The sequence below is a fragment of the Schistocerca piceifrons genome, chromosome 2 (assembly GCF_021461385.2).
Source record: "Schistocerca piceifrons isolate TAMUIC-IGC-003096 chromosome 2, iqSchPice1.1, whole genome shotgun sequence".
Lineage (NCBI taxonomy): Eukaryota > Metazoa > Arthropoda > Insecta > Orthoptera > Acrididae > Schistocerca > Schistocerca piceifrons.
The window spans coordinates 371736069-371746467 of record NC_060139.1 but is presented as its reverse complement, the minus strand read 5'-3'; the positions used below and the strand labels follow the sequence as shown (position 1 = coordinate 371746467).

Genomic DNA, 10399 nt, shown 5'->3' with positions numbered 1-10399 from the left:
ACCGACACGTGGTGTAATTTTCTACTGATGTCTGCTACGAAGCTTGATAAAGAATTTTGCACCCTTTTCTAAGTCCAACGTGTGAGTCTAAAGAGGCCCAGATTAACAGATAGTGACGTCCTTCGAGATATTCGGCGCCCCCCTGCATCACTCTTTCGTTTCCGACTTTCATGACACTCTGCGCAACTTTTATTGTCACTGGTTCTGTCCTCTGTTTCATCGCTATCAGACGTAGGAAGTTCCGTGTTACCATCACGAGGATCTATCTTTAACGCTTCACCACCACCACCACCACCACCATCATCAATAACACCAACAACATTTAAAATATGCAATAAATCTACTACAGAAAAACCAGTGGTTCCACTACTATGCAATTTCTACGGACCTTCTGCTGGCAAGGTTCACAGATTCGTTTGAAAAGCTCTTTATCATGACGATTTATATGTAAGAGAAAACTCTTACCATCCTGCTCATCCACTATAGCCAACAGAAAAATGGGTCCCATAAAGTATGTTATACAACTCATTTGACTGCAGCACATATTTCATGAGAACAAAAGATCAAAACCAATTGCAAAATGATTTGGATGTGATATATATATGGTGTAAAAACTGGGAATTGACTCTAAATAATGAATATTGTGAGGTCATCCACATGAACACAAAAAGGAACCCATTAAATTTGGGGTATACGATAAATTGCACAAATCTTAAGTCTGTAAATTTAACGTTTACTGAATTTTCCGTCTGTGCTTGCCAGAACAAGATAAAAACATTAAAAAGGAAAAACATTTCCTAATGTTCTGCAAAATTATCTTCTCACGAACAGTCTTTCGGCTTGTCAGGCCACCTTCTTTAGGTGGCACCTGAATGTCGCAAACGCAGATAAACGTGAAGTGCAGCTTACACAGATATTATTAGCACAGAAAATACAAAAGTGACAACGTGTTTACAAAGGATACCTAAGAAAAATAATACAATAATTACATTGGCTTAAAAAAGGGGTAAATATTTTATGTGGAGAGACACATAACAAATGATGAGAGATAAAATGAATTTACAGTTTTAATCTACTATTTGTAACGAAAACTTAATTTAAAAAGGATCGTTTAATACTGGGCTGACCTTCTGTGTCATGTGTTTCTTGATTTGCATTATTTCCAGTAGGGTTATCTTTCTGATTTTTCGACAGAATGTAGAAGTTCACATTCAACATCACATGGACGGTTCTCTGCTAAAAGATGATCAGCAGAGGTCGAATCTTTCTTCTTTAATTGCCAGCTTCCCTCGTGTTCACATAGGCTAATTCCCACAGCTCTACCTAATTAACCAATATACACCTTTTTTTTGCAGTGCTTGCAAGTGATTTTACATATAATACTCCGTGTTCCTACGTAAACACTTTTTCGCTTTTGTATCTATGTGAGTCGCACATCATGATTATCTGGGCTTGCGACAGTGGTCACCTGAAGAGGCCTGAGAAGCCGAAAACCTGTTCCTGACAAAATAAATATAATTTTACAGAACTTTAGGAAGTTTTTCCATTTTAATATTGCTGTCAATTTCACTAAATAACTAAGTATTACAATAATTAACAATTTAAATTGAAACGATCACACATATAATGTTGTGGGGAAGCCGAACCAAAGTCTGCGTTTCATTTACCACAACACTTAAAAGATGCAGCGGGTCTACTAAGGAGACAGCTTGCCTGTTCTCTTCTGAGGTATTGCTGCGCATTATGAAATCCGTACCAGACAGGATGACGGAGGACAAGCTCAAAGAAGGGTAGCTCGTTTAATACTATCGCGAAATGGAGAGAGAGCGAGAGAGAGAGAGAGAGAGAGAGAGAGAGAGAAGGTCACAGATATGATACTTGAGCTGGAGTGGCAATCATTGGAGTAAAGCCTTTTTTCGTTGTGGCGAGATCTTTTCGCGAAACTTCAATCGCCAAATTTCTCCTTGCAAACGAAAATAAATTTCCCAACCTACATAGGGAGAAATGATCAACGTAATAAAATAAGAGCAATTAGAGCTCGCACGGAAAGATTTAAGTCTTCATTTTTTCCGTGCGCTATTCGAGAATGGCACGGTTCGGAAAAAGTTGAAAATGCTTCGATGAAACCTCTGCCAGGCACTAACAGTGAATTGCAGAGTAGACATGTAGATGAAGATGTAAATGTAAAGATGCCGCCTATAGTAAACTTGTCTGTCCTCATCTGGAGACTGCTGCGCGATACGGGTCGTTACCAAACATGACTGACTGAGGACATCGAAGAAGTTCACAGAAGGGTAGCTCGTTGTGTATTATTCCAACAGGGGAGGGTGTTTCACGGATATGATGTGCGAGATAGATTACGAATCATTAAAACAAAGGTGTTTACCACTCTCGCGAGATCTTTTCACGAAATTTCAATTATCAGTTTTCTCCTCCGAATGCGAAAATATTTTGTAGATATCAGGGCCGGTTAAAGGCACTAGCGACACATTGGTTTTATAGTGTATGTTACTGCTGGATAGTGACGAAAGTACGCTGTGATCTAGGAAAAACATACCTCACATCGATTAGGTGTATATAAGGGTGTTGCACAATTCATGTTACACACTTCTAGAGGTTGTATAGAGGGCTTAGTAGATCAAGTTTTACATAGGAATCCATATTCGGAAACGTCATCCAGCGACGCTACAGAGCGTCAAAGTTATAGGCACAGGCGCCTATAAATGTATGTATATACGGGTGATTCCGTGATGATGTTGCAAACTTTCTAGGATCATGGAAAACGATAAATGTATCAATCTAAGGGTCCCTGTACCCGAAACAAAAATAAGTCGAAAGTTCTAAGCGAAAACCTCTCTGATAGTTCCGACAGTAGAATACATGAAATGGTACTGCTGTTGCTAAGACTGCAACTTTCAGAGGTGGTAGTATGGACCAAAACAAGACAAATGTCGAGTGTACGTGGGCTCTAAAATGCATACCTTAAGGCCCATGAGCACTTGTTCAGTACAGGATGTGTGTTTCGCAGTGGCGAAGATGAACAAGTGCTCATAGCTCCCCAGTTATGCATTTTAGAACCTGTGTCGATTGGACATCTTTTCCTCGTTTGGGTCAATGCTACCACCTCTGAAAGTTGCCTAACCTATAATCTTCGAAACAACGGTACCAGTACATGTGCTCCACTGCCAGATGTATCAGAACGAGTTTTTCTTATAATTTTCGACTCTTTCGTTTCCATTGCAGGGACCCTTACCTCGAATTGATACATTTATCCTTTCCCACCATCATAGAAAGTTTGCAAGATCATCACGGAATCACCCCGTATATGTACACACATATTTACAGGCGCGGTACCTGTAACTTGAACGCTCTGTAGCTTTTCTGTTTCCGGACGTGGGTTACTGTGTAAAACTTAATCTATTATGTCTCCTGTAAAACCTCTAGAAGTGTGTAACATGAATTGTGAAACACCCTGTGTAGCTTATGCATCTAACAAGGGAACCTCCCCATCGCACCCCCCTCAGATTTAGTTATAAGTTGGTGCAGTGGATAGGCCTTGAAAAACTGAACACAGATCAATCGAGAAAACAGGAAGAAGTTGTGTGGAACTATGAAAAAATAAGCAAAATATACAAACTGAGTAGTCCATGCGCAAGATATGCAACATCAAGGAAAGTGTGAGCTCATGAGCGCCATGATTTCGTGGTTAGCGTGAGCAGCTGCGGAACGAGAGGTCCTTGGTTCAAGTCTTCCCACGAGTTATAAGTTTACTTTCTTTATTTTCGTAAAGTTATGATCTGTCCATTCGTACATTGACGTCTCTGTTCACTGTAATAAGTTTAGTGTCTGTGTTTTGCGACCGCACCGCAAAACCGTGCGATTAGTCGACGAAAGGACGTGCCTCTTCAATGGGAACCGAAAACATTTGACCGCAAGGTCATAGGTCAACCGATTCCTCCACAGGAAAACACGTCTGATATATTCTATACGACACTGGTGACGGCATGTGCGTCACATGACAGGAATATGTTGTCGACCCACCTAACATGTACACTTGGCGAATGGGTAAAAAGATTCTTCTACCTTTCCCGATTTAGGTTTTCTTCTGGATGCGATAATCACTCCCAAAATTAGGGATGAAAACATAAGACTTTGTGACACAAACTGAAAACAAAAAATTAAAATTTCCACTGGAGGGAAGACTTTAACCAAGGACCTGTCGTTCCGCAGCTGCTCACGCGAACCACATGACCACGGCGCTCCTGAGCTCAGCTTGTCCTGGATGTTGCTTATGATGCACATGGACTACTCAGTTCGTATATTTTGCTTATTTTTTTCATAGCTCCACACAACTTCTTCCTGTTTTCTCGACTGATCTGTGTTCAGTTTTTCAAGGTCTATCCACTGTGCCAACTTAGAATTAAATCTGAGGGGGGTGCGATGGGGAGGTTCCCTTGTAAGTGTGGGACTGTTAGCCACGAAATAGTTCACGATACAATAAATAGAAACTGAAGATAATTTTTGCAACCAGAGCCAAATTTATCCCTAACCTCAGTTTATCGTAAGAAATGTGTTCTCATGTTCCATCACAATGGAAAGTTTAAATACCTAATGCATCTACTCACTGAGGGAGGTAGTCGCAAAGGCACAAAGCCAGTGTAGTATGCAGCGTTAACTCCGATACACGACGAAGACACCGGCCGCGCAAATGTGCAGTCACTGGTGTGAATAGTACAAGAGCCATGTTCGATTCAGTGTGCGAGATCTATGTGTGCTATGCGCAAAAACACTTTGGACGTAAAGCCATAGTTGTTTTTGGCGGGTAGCCTAGTGACGCCCGTTACCAAAGAGTCAATGCAGCAAGCCCAAGCTTTACTGCACTCGTCTACAAAATTGTCTTCCCCTCAACAATTGCCTTCACTAAAACGACGCGAACAAAAAAGCTTCATTTCAGTGCTGATGACTGAAACGTCTGTATAGGGCACTGTGGTTAGGCAGGCAATAGACGATGGCGATGTGACGGTAACAAACTGTGGCAAATCAAAGGTTGCGGACTTTGACTGTGTTACCATCATAGGTGAAGATGTACATATCCTGGCATTGCTAACAGCATTTATTCCCGGAAGAGTAAGAGGGAAAATTCTCCCCGAGTCCTGTACCCGTCATCATCATACAAATTCATTCCACATGATATTTTTCGACCGTCCATGCAGCATGACACTAACTTAAACGCATTTGGACAAGGGAAGAAGAAAATCATTACCATTTCGTAGAAAATCTATTCCCGAACAGGCATTACCGCATAACGAACAGAACGTCATTTGGTGGCGGACGCCAACAAGAGGATGAGTGACTCGTACAAATGCAACAAAAGATGCAGATCGAGACTCATCGCTGAAAATCATTTTTCGTAAATGTGTGGAAGGGTGTAGCACGGGGGCCTGAAGCTTCGAAAAACCAGCATTTCGGTGCTCAGCTATTGACAAACATTACCGTGGCCATGAATGTGAAGATTCACCCGAGCCAGACTCCATTGAGGAGAGAGGGATGCTGAAGCGGATTATGGCGACGAGGAAAACCGAATCCATGACATCTCCGCTGAGGAGGAAGCAGCTCATATCCAATTTGACTTGGTATATAGACCAAATGTAGGCCAGAGAGTGAGCTACGGTGAACAGTTCGGAGACAGGATTATTCTCATTAGAAACGACAGCAAACCAGTGCCAGCATCAATAGCTGAGGATACGTGCCGATGTGACAAGCAAAAGATAAGAGAAGTCGCCTAGCCGGTCTCGGGCTAATATGAACTTTTATTGCTGCTTCTAATTTTTTTTTTTTCTCTCTCGTTCTCATCTGTGATGTTCAAGTACAATTCGCTGTGGCTCACGTGACAGCTAGGATCGCCGTTTCAACAGAAGGATGCTGAAGCGGATTATGGCGACGAGGAAAACCGAATCCATGACATCTTCGCTGAGGAGGCAAGCTCTTGCGCACCGACTTGGAAGAATCAATGATGAGCGTGGTAGAGAAACCACGTGTTTGCTGCGGGGCACTGAGAAAGTGTCGACCCATGACAAGACGCTCCCCCAGGCTCCAGGCTTCAGACAGCTACTTTGTTATGTTCCGACACTAAAACTCATCCCTCCACGACAATCTTGACTAACTAATTGTTTGGTATTTCGGCTCAGGCGCACCCAGCTGTATTCTGTAGTGAACTGTATACTGAATGTTGATCAAATTAAGTGTTTTACTTAAAAATAGCTCCATTCAGATACCCACATCCTAGTTCATACTAACCAGTACTCACTGGACCTGTACAAGATGAAAGATTATGGCGACGATACCGAATGAGTAACACGATATGTAAAGGGAGGTGAAAACGGGGAATTGTAACGCTGTATTAGGGCAGGGAATAGTAGAAAGAGTTATGGAAGAATATGGGCTCGGCAGTAGAAATGTGACAGGAGGAAAACTGAGTTTTATAATAAATGTCAGTAACAGCAAATACACTGTTCAACAATCACAAGAGCAGAAGATGGACTTGAAAACGGCCTGGAGACACGAGAAAATTCCAGCTGAATTAGAACACAGTGAGAAAGAGATTCTGAAATTAGATTTTAGACTGTAAAGCGTACGCAGGAGCAGAGACAGTAAACTGAGATCATAAGAGTAGGCTGAAGATAAGAGAATAGTCCTCAAAAAATCAATGGGGAAAGAAGTGGAAGACTGAAGTACCGAGGGATGACGATGTGCATATGAAATTCTCTGAGGTTGTAGATATTGCGATAGCAAATATCACAGTAAGCAGTTCAGCTGAAGAGGAATGGGCATTCGCTGAAGCTGAACAGAAAAATATGCGTACAAGGAAGGTAACTACGAAGAGGCTTTGGGTAACAGCAGGAATACATAAACTCATTGACGAAAGGATGAAGTACAAAAATGATCGAGGAAAGAAAGGAATACAGCAATGTTAAATCACTTAGAAATGAAATAAACACGAAGTGCAGGGAAGGTAAAACGAAACAGTTGCAGGAAAAAATGTGGAGTCAAAAAAGAAACAGTCGCCCGAAGGACAATTCATATACAGGAAAGTCAAAACAATATTCGATGAAATTAAGAGTGCAAGTTCAACGGTTAAACGCAGAGCAATGATTAGATAGGCGGAAAGGGTACATTGAAGGCCTCGACAAGTGGGAGAAACCGTCTTATGACGTGATAGGAGAAGAAATGGGAATCGATATGGGAGATATACGGGATACAGTATTATAGCAAGACTTAACAGAGCCTTGGAGGATCTGAGATCAAATACGGCAGAACGCATCGATAACATTCCTTCGGAATTTATAAAATAACCGGAAAAGTGTCATCGAACTGCTAATCAAGTTGATTTGTAGATTCTATAGGACTGGAGATGTACCATAACACTTTCGGAAAAATATCATCCACACACTTCCGAAGATAGCAAGATCAGATAAGTGTGAAAACTGTTGTATAATCAGCTTAACAGCTCATGGATCAAAAGTTACTTACCACAATAAAATACAGAAAAATTAAAAAGAAAATTGATTATGTCTTGGGTGACGAAGGGCTTGGCTTTAGGAGAAGTAAAATCACTAGAGAAGTAGTTTTCGCACTGCCCTTCAAAAAGCAAGACTCGTTCATAGGATTCGTGGACCTAGAAGAAGCGTTTCACTATGTAAAATGTTCTAAATTCTGAGGAGAATAGGAGTAAGCTATAGGAAAAGACGGGTAATATACAGTATGTACAAAAACCAAGAGTGAACGATAAGAATGGAAGACCAGGAAAGAAGTGCTCCGTTTGAAAAGAGTGTAAGACAGAGATGCAGTATTTCTCCCTACTGTTCATTTTATACATCGAAGAATCAATGACAGAAATAAATGAAAACTTGAAGAGTGGGATTAACATTCAGAGTGAAAGGGTAGAGCCTATCTATAGTAAGATCCGCTGATGATATTGACGTCCTGTGTGAAAGAGAAGTTGATGTATAGGAGCTGTTGAGAGGAACGAAAAGTCTAATAAGTAAAGGATACAGACAAAGTAAACCGAAGAAAGATGGAAGTAATGACGAGCACCAGAAAATTAGATTAGCGATAAAAATTGGGTACCACGAAGTAGGTGAAGGTAAGGAATTCCGACGGCTCGAAAGCAAAATAACAGATAAAACAAGAAACATGTAGAGATGACAATCCTTGCGAAGAGAAGTCTCCTAGTATCAACATCGGCCTTAATCTGCGCCAGTAATTTCTGAGAATGACGTTTTGAACACAGCACTGTATAGTGGTGAAACATCGACTGTGGAAAACCGGAAAACAAGAGAATCGAAGCGTTTTAGATGCGGTGCATCAGAAATGCATTAATATTTAAAAAATAATGTACCGATTGCATTCCATAGTCCAAGGCCATGAAAAAAATGAAACGATCGTATGGCATTGTTGGCCGGGAGGCCTCACTAAAAAAGAATAAGCTGCACGAAAACGAGTCCAAACTAAATCAGTGCTATTATTCGCTTGGAAAAGTTAAATTAATGTGCATCTTTCTCTTCATACGAATGAACCATCCAAATTTGATCACGGGAATAATTCAATTTCGCAAAGCCACATTGTAAATGGTTGCGGCATATCTTTCATCAATAATGTACTTTGTAAACAGTGTGTCGACAATGAGTTACGGGAAAAACCGTGCAGTGGTTCTTGTTTTTTCATTGTTGTCTGTGCTGAAACAAAACTGTGCACTTCAGCAAACGAATTATATAATTGTAAAGATGGCAAATGGCAGCTACGGAAGTAAGCAACGCATTACTCGTTTAAAGACAAAACTATCAGCTTTCGTTAGTCGCTGCAGAGATGCAACGGTGAAATTTAAAGGTGAATAGAAGCTGATGGAATGGAGTGGTAAAAGGTAGGTGCACAAGACATTTGTACGCAACATTTGCTATGACAAGTGTAACGGCAACAAAACGCCAAGAAATATTATTCGTATCCCATGTTTCACTATTACATGCAAGAGATTTTAGGTACCTGTAAACCCACAGACCGGTACAGTATCGTTGTAGGTACTTCCAAGCTATTTTCTAAATAACATATTCCACTCTGACTTAATTTCTTTAAAAAAATCACTTCTGTTTTATATCTCCAATGTTTTTCAGTGGAGGTAATGTACGTGTTTTTCTAATGAATAAGTACTAATATTTTATAAAATGAATCGGTATCTTACTTGTTTCTCATTGTCTTTCTGATGATACCCTTTCATGTTCATAAGTCATTACGATTTTCGCAACTGCAACGTCTTTGTGGTTTATGGCAGTGTGCTGTTGGGGGGAAATGTGGCCATACCAGTGGTCTTACGGAAATAGCTTAATGTTTGCTATTATCAGTCCAGATACTTATCCTAACGATGTACATCAATGTGCTTTTTTTAAATACAGTCATTATATACATCACTAACAGATTTGTAACTTAATAACCTATTGTGTATTAACTGAAAACACTAAGAGCGGGAGGGAATCATTACATGACGCACTGCTATATTATCGTTAAAAGTAGGGCATCTTTTAACAACGACGAAGTCGGGACAGCTAACGGCTATAGATTATTGAACTTGCTAAAATCACGTTCTGCATCGGTGAATGATTAGTAGTTGTTTAAAGACTAAAACTCGGTAGGGCGAAGTAGTCCGTATAACCTAAGATGTTAATAAGTATTTCCTGTCGGTTTGTATGAATGGTTTTCAAAGTGTTAAAACTTCTAGGAAAAGAAACACGTCGATACAAACAAAAACAAAAGTAGATTCGAAGGAATTATGCACATTTGCAGTATACAAACAAAGAATGGTTTCAAGTACGTGCCGTAGAGCAATATGATGCATAGCCTCGGTAGCGCAGTAGGCAGCGCGTAAGTCTCATAATCTTAAGGTCGTGAGTTCGATCCTCACCCGGGGCATAAATTTTTATTAATGTTTCATACACTCAATGTTCATTATTATTAGTTATTATTGTTATCCCTTCGATAAAGGCTAGCCAGCGCCATTTTAAATACGATACTTGAGCTTTACAAGTTCCTTCATGTCTTCACTTTGTCTTTCTTGCTTTGCAGCTTCCTTGTTCTTTTCCTGTTCTACCTTAAGAACGTTGCCGGTTGTTCATTTTGTCGAAATTGTTTTCTGCTTTCAATTGCCTGCTTATTTATGCCTATTTCCTCTGGATCTTCACGCAATTTTCTATATCTGCCGGTTTGCCTTTAACAAACGCTGGGTCTACTGCATTTTATTTTCCCTGTCTGTTAGGCTTGATGATTTCTCCTAGATAGTAACATTGAATCAGTTTACTGATTCTGATTTTCTCACTCCACTTGTTCATTCTGGAGCGTATAGTCTCGTTGT

The 10399-nt window shown here is 40.4% G+C and overlaps 1 non-coding gene across 1 annotated transcript; it reads left to right on the top strand.

The window, feature by feature from the left end:
• The first annotated feature begins 9887 nt into the window (after positions 1 to 9887).
• Trnam-cau lies at positions 9888 to 9960 on the top strand. The gene has a single exon. It is a non-coding gene; the product is annotated as a tRNA-Met (tRNA).
• Positions 9961 to 10399: the final 439 nt, after the last annotated feature.